At 38.6% G+C, this 14,743-nt stretch overlaps 1 protein-coding gene across 2 annotated transcripts in view; it reads left to right on the plus strand.

Annotated features, from left to right (window-relative positions):
* Positions 1-14,743, plus strand: part of LOC120523957 (rho-related GTP-binding protein RhoG-like) — a 61,499-nt gene that overhangs the window by 861 nt on the left and 45,895 nt on the right. The gene's annotated exons all lie outside the window — the stretch shown is intronic.

Consider the following 14,743-nt stretch of genomic DNA (forward strand, 5'->3'; position numbering starts at 1 on the left):
AACGTGCTTGTTTAATGGCTCCGGGATGCAACTCAAGTACACGGAACGATCGTGGCAGAATGCAATAACGTCTGTGGAGCAGTGCTTTGCATTCAATCCTTTTTTTGCCGTTGTCTTTTCTCCTCCTTTGCCTATTGTCCACATCTCGACTTGAGCCTCTGTTGCCCCATCTGTCATCTCCATACTGCCTCAATCGGCACCCCAGTTTTTCTCCTCACTGCATGTCCATACAGTTAATTAAATACATACATTTACATAGGAAAAAAATACTTACATTTACATAGCGTTTTCCTTTCCTACTCAAAAGTGCTTTACATAGACGGTGGGGTACAACTTTAAGCACCACCAATGTGTAGCATCCACCAGGACGAATCCACAGCAGCCAGTACACATGCCATATATTAGTGGTGAAGGGCTGAGAAAGACAGTTAGCCAATAAGAGACTGGGGATGATTTGGGCGCCAGAATAACCAAACAGTGGTGAGCAGTGTAGCCAGGACTTTGCAAACACCCTACTCTTTTCATACGATGTCCAGCGACCTTTAATGACTACAGAGAGTCAGCACTTCAACTGAAGGACAGCACCAGTTCTTTTTCATCGCAGTGTCCCCATCGCTGCCTTGGGGCATTGAGGGCCACACACAGAGCACAGGGTAAGCGCCCCCTGATCGCCTTTCCACAGTCTCTTCCAGAAGCAACACCAAGCTTGTCCTAGATGGTCTCCCACCTAAGCATTGGCAGGGCAGAAAATATGCTTAGGTTCAGGTGGATTAGCTGTTATGATGGGCAGGTGGGATGGCTGCTGTACAATCTCAATCAAACATTTCTAATTGTATTACTCATCTTACTCCTACTCTTCTCTTGATCTCCTTCCTCTTCTTCCTCCCCTCTGCTGTACAAAATGTCACACAATACACTCAAAATTGCTAACTAAGCACAATGGGCATCATGCCTTACTTACACTGCAATACCTTTGTCTCTATGATCTGGTAAAATGGCTAAAATAAATAAATTGTAAAGGATTTCCAGCAGCATTATTGCAGGTGATGTTTATGAACAGATTAGTGTGTAAGTCTCATTGCTGAAGAATTTAGGACATACAGTATCTTAACTGATGACAGACATCCATTACATGCAACACTGATCTTCAATAAATCATGGAGGTTAGTGGCCTTAGCTACCAAGTGCCACATCATTTTAGGAGTTAGAAGACTCCATATGACTGTGGCTTGTAAGTGAAGGTGACGATTTGGACCCTAAAAGCAGTAGTTATCAAAGAAGTGTTTTTTAAACATTAATTTCTGAAAATGAGTATTGTAGGAGTATTGCCATGTGTATGGAGTACAGTGAAATTCTTACTTGTATATCCCATCAAAATGCAATACAATATGTTGCCACTTTCCAAAGCCATGATAAACAAGATCTTACTCAAGATACCCTTTGCCCCTCTTTCTATACCACTTTTTCAGTGATGCTTTCAGAACCCAAAACCTTACGGAAAAAAAAAACTTGAGGAAAAGGTAGAGTTTACACAGAATATTAGTTTAGATTTGAATTCTAAATTATTTAATTGGATTCACATTGATCTTCTGGTAGGAACTGCTTCAAGGCCTTGGTTTGGATCCTGCACCTGATAGCTGACATGTGACGATTCTGTACGTTTTCCCTGTGTTTTTCTTTTTTCATCCCACATCCCAAAGATTTGTACGTTATGTGGACTGGCAACTTCGAATTGGTCTGCCCTACGATGGATTGGTACCACATTCCAGTTTGTTCCTGCTTTACACACAAAAACTACTGGGGATAGTAAGCAAGGCAGACAATGCTGTGTCTTTCTTTAGATAATGTTTTTGAGTTTTTTTTTTAATGTGAGTTTCTGTATTATTTATTTCTAATTTGTTGTTGTATGATGTGTATCATATTTTAGAAGACAAATCTCATATTTTCGAGTAAGCAAATGAGTGATGGAAAAAACAGAAACATCCATCTGTCCTTTGCAGGGTTACATCTAGGCTAATGATGCCCCAGCACTGTCTAGTTCAAGGCAAAAAAAACCTTGAATGAGATGTCAGACCATCATGGAAGCCTCACAAAAAGTGTCTCATTTACTGATCCCAGCCAGACTTACCAGTGTGCTTTGTGTGGGATGTGTAGGAAAACTCCATACAAACATGGGAAGTGGATTTAATCTCCAAATAAACAATTAGCAGAATGGGAACTGAAAGTATGTCCCTGGCACTGTGAGGCAGAAGCTGTACCCACTCTGCCACCCAGAAGATAAAAATATATAAGAGAAAAAAACAATTTTCAGACGTGACTTAAGAATTATAGATGAAGCCGACATACAGGAACAGGAGACAGCTGCACTGGATGGGGACACAAAAGTTAAGTGTTTTGTGGGAGATGACAAGAAGAATCAAGGGACTACTAGATTTATACAGAATAGAAGTGATGCCCTGACATTGTATTTATAGCTTTGTAAAATTGGTAAAAAAAAAGTCTTGGAGGGCATTCAGAAAGCCAATGAGGTATAATGTGATTGTGGTATTAATGCAAGTTAAAATTTTCTTGTCTTCCTTTTGAACCTATAGGGCAGATTGGTGGCTCTGAGGTAGGGATCTGCACTGGTAATCGGAAGGTTGCCAGTTTAAATCCCATAGACGCCCGATGTGACAGAGTCCCCTGAGCAAGGCCCTTAACCTGCAATTGCGTATGCCCTCCAACCTGCAGGGAAAAACCTGGGGGTTGGTGGCAGAATTGGCACTCCAGCCATCATAAAAAAACCTCACACTGTTCCATTCCGTCTGAGCTGGTATGGTGCTGAGGTGTCACCCATTGCATGGCTGCACTTGGGTCCTAATCTGGGGATGCTGAGTTGGTTTGTCATGTTGTGGGTGCGGCAATGTGCTGTATCAGTGCGTGCACCTAACCTCTCTTATGAACCTATGGTCCTCATTAACAGTGGGTTGAATTATCTGCTGTTTGCTTCTGAACCGTTTTGGTATCTGTACAGAGGTCTGGTATTGATACTAAAGTCATAATTTTAGTACTGATCCAACTCTACTGTGTACCCAGAAAACTAAACCAACTCTATACACACTACTTGTATCATGCCAAAAATTTGAGGACATTCGCCCAAGTTATTTAGTTCAGGTTCTATTATTGTGAAGTGGGAGCAACAACAGCAGAGCAGGTTCAATAGCACATGAAAATTTCTATCCTCTGTGGCATCACTCACAACAGAGTTCCACACTACCACTGAAATCAAACTGTTCATCAGCAGCTTCATGAAATAGGTTTCCATGAATGAACATGGAAGTGTAACATAAGTGTAACATCCCTCTGCACAATGCCAGGTGTCATCTTGAACAGTAACGAATGCCTTCATTGGACAGTGGAATTGTAACGACTCCATATTAATGCATGTAGGTTTGGAATGTGATGTCTAACAAGCTCATATAAGTAGTTGTAATAGCCAAGTGTCCACAAAACTTTGGCCATATTGTGCAGAATAAAACCCAGCAGTCTTTAAAGTAGTGGTCAACAGTACCATTATACTCCTTTTAGTGAGACCAGCTATGTTATATGGGTTGGAGATGGTGCCACTGACCAGAAAGCAGGAGACAGAGCTGGAGGTAGCAGAGTCAAAGATGCTAAAATTTGCATTGGGTGTGACGAGGATGGATAGGATTAGAAATGAGGACATTAGAGGGTCAGCTCAAGTTGGATGGTTGGGAGACAAAGTCAGAGAGGCGAGATTGTGTTGGTTTGGACATGTGCAGAGGAAAGATGCCGAGTATATTGGGAGAAGGATGCTAAGGATAGAGCTGCCAGAGAAGAGAAAAAGAGGAAGGCCTAAGAAAAGGTTTATGGATGTGGTGAGAAAGGACATGCAGGTGATGGGTGTAACAGAACAAGATGCAGAGGACAGAAAGATATGGAAGAAGATGATCCGCTGTGGCGACCCTAACTGGAGCAGCTGAAAGAAGAAGAATGTTCTAAGATTTATGTAAAATTTACTGTTAACTCTTAAACCACTTCCATTGGTGTACGCTCTCCTGTCTGTACTGACAGCCTTATTTCTTTGCATCAGCCTTAATTATTTATATGCTGGTGACGTGTCTCTTTTTAGTTGGCTGAGACCAATAAGATGAAACCATATCATACTTTCCTCTTACCACTTTTCCTTCTTAGAAGAAGATGAAATAGTGAAGTTATGAATATTTAATAATACCCACCCCTTTATTAATATTTTAGGCATGTGCATGGCATTGAGGAGTATTTTGCAGAAGATTGTTGGTGAGTTCCTTAAAGTTGAGATATGTGAAGCATGTCTGTTACATGACCTGGAAGTATAATACACAAATTTTAATCATTAGTGCAAATAAATGATCTTTTTATAACAAAGAAACACATAACAAATGATTAAAATAAATGTATTTTTAAGCTTCAGAAGCCTGCAGACTTTGGAGTGGTTATTCAATGAATACCTTGGAGGGTTCATTCTTAATAGTTCTTAAGTTCAGATTGCTCATTTGTTTTGAATAGATTTAGTATATGCTCACAATCTAGCACCTGGTAAAGTGTCAGAAAACATCTGCCTGATTAACTGGCTTTGGGTTATATGTCTGTTTCTAGATCATCAGTGATAATTCTGTCTTGTTCTGGATATTCGCAGTGACACCACTGACTTAATACTATTAGTATGTTCTGCATGTAATGAATTTATGTGACTTGGAAGTGGGCCCATTGATGAATTATTTGGAACTGAGTGCTGTAGAATGAGGAATGATGTTCAACTTGTACTTATTATAGCACCTTTATTTGTAGCAGTTGTGAAGCCAACCCCAACACAGACAGGCAGGAGACAGGTTTTGCACCCAGCACACAGTTTATTTACAGTGTCCAAATCACCAACATACAACATAATCCAGTCCCTTCTCTGCCGCCAGTCCATCTGCCTCCACTCCTCCTCAGGCTTTGTCCCCTTTCTCTCAAGTCTGGCCTTCGAGTGGTGGTTACTGGCCCCTTATTATTGGGCACCTGGAAGGACTCCAGGCCTGCACCTGTGGTGGAAGTGCTTCCATATAGGGCACTGTAAAAGTCTATGTGCCCCCTGGCAGTGGCTCTGGGTCCCAGTAGGGTTGAACTCCTATGCTGGAAATCAAGGGGACTGCTCTCTGTCAGCCTGGGAGAGAAACTGTCATGAAAATGCTCTTTCCCCGGTCCTTCCATACTCTGGGCATCCCGGATGAGTAAGGGCTCCAGCCGTCCGCCACACCATATACAGAGCTACAAGGAGCAGTTGGGTAGTCACAGCAAAGAGAGCTTTAGACTGAAATGTAAAACATAAAGTGCTGGGAATGGACCATAGGATGAATAATTGGGCTTTGCCATAAAAAAAGGTATGTCTTAAGTTAAGATGTGAATATTGTCATTTAAATTTTCCAAAATAGGTCTAGGGAGAAAGTTAATAGAGTTTGTGCTATAATAGTGGTTGACAGTCATGCAAACAAGTAGAAGGCTGGCTGAAGGGAATTAGCTGCACTGCAGGTATATGTAGCATCTGATACTATGCATGGTTACTCATTAATGAAAGAAAAATTGAGAACCTGATTATCTCATCTTGATAATAAAGTATTTTCACTTAAAACAGTTGTGTGCCACAAAATATCAGCTTATAGTTGAACATTAAAATACACAATAGCATCATATAATGATTTGTGTGTTGAACCTCTCAAAATGCACACTCTCTTTGTATTACTTGCTTTCACAGAGCCAAACATTACTAGAGTTAGTTTTCCCTTGCTGCCACCCTCTCTCTGTTGCTTAGCAATGAATTCTTTCAGTGCCATAGCTCCCCACACACCTAAAATACATTGTTTACTGTTTAACCTAGATGGCACATCAGGATCATGATAAGCAATAAGGCACTCCAGCTCCAATTCTAAGAGCTAACACTTAGTCACGATCTTGATCACTGTCTTTTGGAGTTTGAAAGGCTGCCCCCCACATCTGTTCAGGTGCTCTCTGGGATTTCTCCCACGTCCTAAACATCGGACGTTAGGTCAATTAGTAGCTCTAAGAGTGGGTGTTGGGAGTGTGTCATTGAGTATGCTCTGTGATGTGGGCATGGCTTGTAGACCAAACGTTTCAGCTTCCGAAAAAGGTGTTCATATTTCTCATGCCTTCCATTTTTTGGTCTCTTGCCTATATTATCTTTAATGCACATTTGTATGTTCCTGAAAGTTTGATTTTGAAGCTTTACTTGTATTTGTCCAATATCCAGCCTCTTAGTGCCTAAATGAGTAACAAAAAATTTAAGTGGTTTCAGTAATGAGACTTTCCTGTTGTGTAATAGCTGTAAAGCACTACTTAATAACACAAACTGTTAATATGGATTTTAAACAATCAAAAATTCTATTTAGGTTATGATTATTTTAATAAAATATGACATTAAGTTATAATAGGAAGATTGTTCTGAAAATGAAAAGGTACAAACACAGTTGAGCTAGTTAAAGAGTACAAGTAAGTGCCATGATTATGCAAGTAGAGGTGGACAACAGACACAATACATTTATATGGTGTAATTTGTTACTTGCGAAAATTAAATTAATTACAAAAAGCTTTGGATGCTTTGGTCATTCAGATAATTTTAAGCGTCCATATGTGGACTTTATTTAGCAATTCACAGGTTAGTTTTATGCATACCATGTGTTGATGTCCTTTTAGCAGTGTTTGACTTGTGGATGAAAAAATGTGGTGAAGAGCACTTAGGAAGTTCAAGGCTAGCCAGGCACTGATGCACTGTGTTCTGTTTAAGCTGTGTTCATTGATCACTCCAGTAGGACACCATAGACCAACAAACAGTGCATTGAACAGTATTTCAAACAGTACAATTTTTTTGGCACTGAATGAGTGACATCAGTGTGCTAATAATCATCTCCACTTTATGTGGCAGCAACTGTACAATATTTGTGAATGTGTCCTTTTGCAATCAGATAGATAGATAGATAGATAGATAGATAGATAGATAGATTTACTAATCCCAAGGGGAAATTCACATACTCCAGCAGCAGCATACTGATAAAAAACAATAAATTATAAATTAAAGAGTGATAAAAATGCAGGTATAACAGACAATAACTTTGTATAATGTTAACGTTTAAACGGGTGGAACTGAAGAGTTGCATAGTGTGGGGCAGGAACGATCTCCTCAGTCTGTCAGTAGAGCAGGACAGGGACGGCAGTCTGTCGCTGAAGCTGCTCCTCTGTCTGGAGATGATCCTGTTCAGTGGATCCACCGCTGTTTCTGAAGCCAAACTATTTTGGCCAACCCTACGGGCTTTATAAATGAGCCTACGGGCCTTATTATTTTAAGGCTGGCTTGTGTCACTTGTAGAACAGCAACATAGTTGTCACTTCAGGCTTCAGGTTTTGTCTCCTGGTTTCATCCACTGCCTGCACTCTTTCTTTGTCTGTTGGTTTCTTTCTCTGCTCTCTGGTCACTTTCCTTAGAGGTAGTGGCTATCACATATAAATAAAAATATATTTTATAGTAATACAAAATATACCTGTAGGTTCCCTAACATTAAGCCATAACAGGGAGACCAAAATAAAGGAAACATAGAAAATCAAACAGACTGTGACATTAGCCTGCAAAAGGAGGTAAAAGAGAAACTGTGGCAGAATGCAAAGAAATTGATTCTCCTATGTGTCCCTAACTGATTGCATGAGTACCTTTCTAACATAAACTAGTACCAGATTATTAAACAAAAAAGCAAATCTGGCTTCAACAAAAATAAAAAGGAGCAGAACCAAAGCAAAATATATACAAGTATAAAATAAAGGAGTGATTGCTGTCAAAACAGCAAATACGAAAAGGAGCAAGGTGAAAAGCCAGAGTCTTGTAATCCAAACAAATCTGGAAGACCTGATGACCCTACCAAGCCTCCTTTATGCAGGGAAAACAGCTACTGTGACATCACATGCCAAATCATGTGACCACACCCACTACTTCACGTGGCCATGTTCCCATTATGTCATGCTGTCACCACCAGCGTAGTGATCCCAACAGTCATGGGGAGAGCTTCAGCTAAGAAAAACTGAAAAACTATTGCATGCTCAAGTAGGGTGATTATCTGCTCAATAGACAATGGTTCCTGACAGAGACTATTTAAAAAATGTTGCTGTTTTTCATTTTTCAAAAATCCATCCAACTAAGTTGTAACAGTAATGTTTATAAACAATAAACACATGTGATTAGAGGGGAAAGAAGATTCCTGTATAGTCAGACAAGCAAAAATGACTTTTCAACTATAAACATTGCAGTCACTGCAAATTTTACTATTTCATTTGCAGATTTGAGTAAATTTAAAAGCACAAGATCAGTAACATCCGGGTTGTCTTGTACATTTAAAAGGAGTGATGCCATAGTTAAGGAGGAGCTGGTGGTGTTACTGTGCCTTAGTCCTTCTTTACTTGCCATTAAGAGTATTTTCATGTTCCAAATGTCCAATACTGCTAATATATTGGCATTTTAATGTCATAAGTATTGCACAATATTTGCTGAATCTTTCCACTATCTATTTTTTTTCTTTTCTACATTTAAATGTTTTGTGCTGTATGTCTTCCATGACTCGTGGCCACACCACTATTTTATCTCATTGAGCCAACTGAGGCCTGCCTGTGCACCAGTGTATTTTAGCATCTCTTCAAACATTTATCTTCTCTAAGTTAACTTTTTAGAGAGTACTTTCTATTCTAGCTTTAGGTTCCTGTTACGTTTTCAAACATTTGGTTTTTGAAAAGTGATCTTTGCCTTGGTCTTTTGTTGTCATTGTTCTGGATACTGCCTCATTTGCTGCTTTTTTTTTTTATCAGTTTTGGCCAGGTAGTTCTGTTGACCTTATGTCCGACAGCAATGACTTACTTTTGTCAAGCTCTCTGGTGCACACCATCCACATGTAAAAGCTTTGCCAGTGATCTTTGTCTCTTCATGCTGGTACAGTTCCCTGAAGCCTCACACAACAGGAAAATTGAGTACACAGAAGCAACAAGGTCAGAAGTAGTTCTTACTATAAATCTGTGTACTGAGAAACTACGTTTAGAGGTTTTGCAAAAAATGAAGACAAGATAAAAGATTGAATGTAGCGAAGTTGCTATTTGTCCATCTAGAAATGACAGCTTGATTTTATTTAGTAACTTTTTAAAAATAGTTGTCTAAGGGGAAGTGAGAGCAAGAAATAATGCAGAGTTAATGAAAATCTTTGTGCTACATTGCTGATGGGAAATATTTAATTGGACAGACTAGACAAGAAAGGAAGAGTCGTGTTTGAATTTTGAATTTTAGTTAAAGTGATAGCATTCGAATTTACAGAAAAATGTCCTTGGAGATTAGGGCTGGGCATTGGCACTGATGTCCAGATTCAATTTTAATTCACAATGTCCTGATTTGATTTGCTATCGATTTTATCTTGACTGACTAGTGTTCATTGATATATTTGAAGTTGTGGCTTTTTTAGAGATTACTTTACCATGCATAGAGAACATTAATAATAATGTGACAAATTTCAGTAATACTTTATTTGAAGGTTGTCTACCTAGTGACTTCATAACATATGCATAAGCATGGAATGGCATTTAAGAAGAAGTGCTTGATTAGTAATAAACAGGTAACACCAGTATTTGAAAGAGATGGAACAAAATATCATTACCCTTTTAAAAAAAAAAAAGAAAAAAAAAGTTTTTTCAGGATACTGCACTCATTCAGAATTCACCATAATTTAACTAACATATGTATTGCCACACATATCATGGCTCCTTGTTTTAATACAATGCAATGACATCTACTTTATAAAACATCTGTATTATCTTGCAAATACTATTATTATAAAAGAATCAAATATTGCTTCTTAAATAATACATATCATTCAATAACCTATTCATGTGTTATGAATCTCCATGTGGAAACCCTTCAACTAAACTGTTAACCAAATTTATTCCCTTTTGGACATTTCATATAATCTTGAATTAGTTGAAATTAAAGATATAGTGGAAAGATTCATGTCTTTTTATAATTCTACAAGTTGCATCTTCAGCTGCTCAAGTGTAGCGGTCACATTTATCAGTCTCGAAAATGTGTCCTCACAGTTCCTACTATACAAAAAGGAAGTGTTTTAAAATGAGGATCTAGTGATGATGCTTTTTGACAGCAGCGTTGGATGAATGGAACATAAAAGAAAAACAACTGGCCATCATGACTGACAACTCCACTAATATGATCTGTGCGGTACAGCTTATGGAGATACTTGACAACGCTGGCTGTTTTACGCACACACTCACTTTAGTATCACACACTATTCTGAATCTTTCAACAATTGTCCGTCTGCTTGGCCGGGTCAGGTGCATTGCAAACTTTTAGCACTAGAGTTATGGCCACTCTCTCCACTGACCTGACAGACATGGCGATGCTTTGCTTAAGATATTCATAAACCCTAGGTACATTAACTTCACTCATTTGCTTTCTGTTTGGTGTAGCATACTGCAGTTCGAAAAGCTGTATCATTTGTCAAAAGCACTCGTTTTCAACAATGGTGTAGAGTCTCATATCTTCTTTATTGATAAAAACTGCTGTAGATTGGGCATAAGGAGAATTAAACGGAAGATGGAGCTACCTGCCGTCTCCAGTGTAGATTGTTTAGGCTCGATTGGATGTTAACTGAAATTATGTTTATATGAAATGTCCAATAGGGAATAAATTTGGCTAACAGTTTAGTTGAAGGGTGTCCACATGGAGATTCATAACACATGAATGTAGGACGTCGGCATAAATGATTTCTTACATTAGTACTTAACTTCTGAGCTGGAGAGCTTACATATAGCTTTGCATTATTCCAGTTGTTCTTTATTAATGCACCTTTTAAACCCGCAGGAAATCCACATATCTGATTTAAGTGTCAAAGGTGCTGATTTCAGTTGAGGAGGACATACCATTTTATTTAGTCCTACCAGCAGCCCGACCTACTCTCATGTTATGCGAGGCAGTAAAGTGCTTTTTCCATAGAAAGCCTTAACAGGTTCATTAGTGACATCAATTGGATCGGACACCAAAAATGAAGATCAGCAAAAGTCAACATACAGTAATTGAACAGGACAAAGATTCACAAGATTGATCATGAGACTTTAAGAATCGATATCAAATTGTTTAAATGAAAAATAATGATGAATTGGAAAATTGATATTTTTACCCAGGCCTATTGGGGAGCACTAAAAATCTTAACTTTCAACGGTAGAACAGTTATATATGACACAGATAACTAATATAATAAAAATTTGCATTACTAAAATAATGTGTAATGTACAGTATACAGAGGCATACATTTTCACTGTACTGTAAGAGTACTGCGTTAAGGGCTGTAGTTGTGTAATAGGTAGATTAAACTCTAAACATTAGGCAGGGAGTGGCACATTTTGAAGGAAGGTTCCCCCTTTTTGACATATGGCATTATCACCAGGGCCGGCTTGGATGAACTTCAAACTGTTTTTATTTCAGTTGCTTGTATTAAAAGATTTACTTTAATCAGATCAAGATACACCTTAAAAATGTATTCAATGATTATTTTATTGCTTCTCACTCACACGTTTGCAATTATAATGTAATTATAGTAAATTATTAAACTATACATCATTCAAAAACATTAACTCACAAATGAATATTGTTTTTAAATTAATATCTATGATTAACATAAACCAATGTGATACCGTAAAGTCAATTTACATTATAAATGAGATTTGAGCAGTTGATGACAGAAGGAGAAGAAAGCAAAGTAAACCTCTGTGGGTCCACATTTAGTTATAACAAACAAAAGCCATGACCTACTGGGAGGCTCAGTAAACTTCCAGGGCAGCCACAAGATGCCTGAAAATAATTACAAAATAGCAGCAAAATACTTAAATCACTATTCAAGCTACAGTAGGGTGATCAAACTTAATCCAGCCCTGAGATATTTTAAAGTAGCCTGCCTCATCAGTATTCAAAACATGTTACATACAGCCGACAATGACTTTAAGGTTAGTCTTCTCAAAGACTCACTTTAAAGTGCTTTTCATCTATAGATTGTATTCATATATGCAAATAATTAAGGAGGATTACATTAACACTGGGCTTTGAAATGTGTCTCCAGTGTCCACATCACTTCCAGATAGAGACTGGCTGGACCTCCCATATATGCACAGCAGTTAGAGTTTTAGTGATTGCTCGTGCTTATGCGTACTGCATAGTGCACTGCTCACTTTTTGAGGCTGCAGAAGGGTCAGGCCTGGCCATCTTCCGTGGTTTACCTGACTGCTGCCACTGCTGGCCTTGATGTTTTTTTCTTTCCTGCTGACTTAATTGCTGCGTGTAAAGAGAAAACACATTTGCATTTCTACTCGTGTTAAATGTGGCTATCAGAGGTGGAAAGGCTCCAGTGCTGAATCGAAAGGATAATAGAGTAGCTTATATAATTAAGTTATGAAAAAATGTCTGCAACAACTAATCATGCCTAATAATTACTTTTGATTGTTTTTTATTTTCATAAATGCTTGATCATTGTATGCTTAATTTAACATAGTGAGCAGATTATGTTGTTGAAAATATCTGCAGTGACGAATTCTGTGTTTTGCTAATTACTAATTATTATTTTTTACAAAAATGGCTAGTTATTTTATGTTAATCAAATGATTAAGAAAGGCACAAGTAATATGTGACTTTTATGTATTAAAATTTTAAATGGCCTATTAATTTTGTACTACACTTTAAAAAAAACACAGGCAGTGCAATAGCACTAGCAGAAAATATACTTTTGTTAATAATTGTATGTTCAAAAAGGTAAGACTTCAGCAAAGGTACAAAAGGGTAGATACCACAGCCATATTCTTGGAGGAATAAAGGTTCAAAACCACTGATCCAGGTCAGCAGCACAATGCATTCTGTGGTACTGAAAAACCCAATAAGAAGCAGATCAGATTCTTTTATTGTGTAATCCCAAGCCTCCCAATATCCCTGTTGTCACTTTACCCGGACTGGATTAGTAGCTTAGCAGTGTAGCCTTGGCACCTAGCACCACAGCAGGATACTGCGAAAGACAGTGACATGATGATCAAACGGTTCAATATGAACATCATAATCATCAGCTCTAAAATGGGTATGTAACAGTGGGGTAGAGAGTCCTCTGCCTGGATTTAAACACTGAGACCGATGCAGTATTTAGCATCAAAACACAGCTTACATGTAATATCTGGCATCTGTCTTTCTATATTACCTGTTGTAAAAATAGTTTTCAGTACTCCATAATAACGACATATATTATTATATTACTGTACTTACATTTTGTAATCAACAATTTGCATTTACACTCTAAAGTGATTAAACTCACTGGTTAAACTCTTAACAAACTTATTTCATACGTAGAAGACCAATCATAAAGACACACTTTGTCAGGCCAACAATGTGTATGAAAGGAAACAACTAGTTTGTGAGACTAACACTACCAAGAAGTAGGTCATTGATTTTTTTTTTTTTACTTTTGACATTTAGTTTTTTTTTTCAAAGCTGAATCACGTCATACGTGATTGACAAGGCTTTTTGTACATTTTCAACTAATTTGAAAACTGCCATCTTTGACGCATACCATACCACCTTCTAAGCGCACTTAATCCAGTACAGGGTCACAGAAGCCTATCCTGGCAAGCACGGGGGTCGAACTATTGCAGGCTGAATACACACAGATACACACAAAGACACCAGGGACAGTTTGGCATCTTGCCAATCCATCTAACCCGCATTTCTTTGGACTTTGGGAAGAACCCCACACAGACACAGGGAGAATATGCAAACTTACGTAGGGGTGACCTGGGCTGTGAAATATGTGGTTCCTTTGCTACACGGCAGCAGCACTACCACTGCAGCACCATGCCAGGAAAAATATAAAACATTCAAAATCAAAGCAGCCAATTTTAAAGCAGTTTAAATTTTCATTGCAAACCCATTATGAACAGTTTAAATGGCAAAAAAATAAACTTCCCCTTTAAAAAGTAGTCCTTATAACTCAAAATAAGAGACGTGGGTAGTGCCCTCCTGCTACATCACCTCTTTATTAAACAACAACAACAATGTATTTCTTATATAGCCCAAAATCACACAAGGAATGCTTCAATGGGCGTTAATATGCCCTGTTTTTTGACAGCACAGCCTTGACTCTCTAAGACAGTAAGAAAAAACCAGTGCAGGGAAAAAAAATAGGAGAAATCTTGGGGAAAGCAATTCAGCGAGAGACCCCCTTCCAGGTAGGTTGCACATGCAATGGGTTTCAAAAGATGTGGTAAATACTATTTACAAAACAGAACGCAGGTAAGCCTCTTCAGAAAGCTAAATGGACGATCTATCATTTCCACCTCGGAGGTATCATACAATAGTACAAACTTTACGCTCTTCAACAAGTCAGTCAGTCATTGTCCAACCCGCTATATCCTAACACAGGGTCACGGGAGTCTGCTGGTGCCAATCCCAGCCAACACTGGGCGCAAGGCAGGAACAAACCCCGGGCAGGGCACACATACACTCCCACCCAGCACACACTAGGGACAATTTAGGATCGCCAATGCACCTAACCTGCATGTCTTTGGACTGTGGGAGGAAACCCACACAGACACGGGGAGAACATGCAAACTCCACGCAGGGAGGACCCAGGAAGTGAACCTG

Source organism: Polypterus senegalus, chromosome 2, assembly GCF_016835505.1.
Source record: "Polypterus senegalus isolate Bchr_013 chromosome 2, ASM1683550v1, whole genome shotgun sequence".
Classification (NCBI taxonomy): Eukaryota; Metazoa; Chordata; class Cladistia; order Polypteriformes; family Polypteridae; genus Polypterus; species Polypterus senegalus.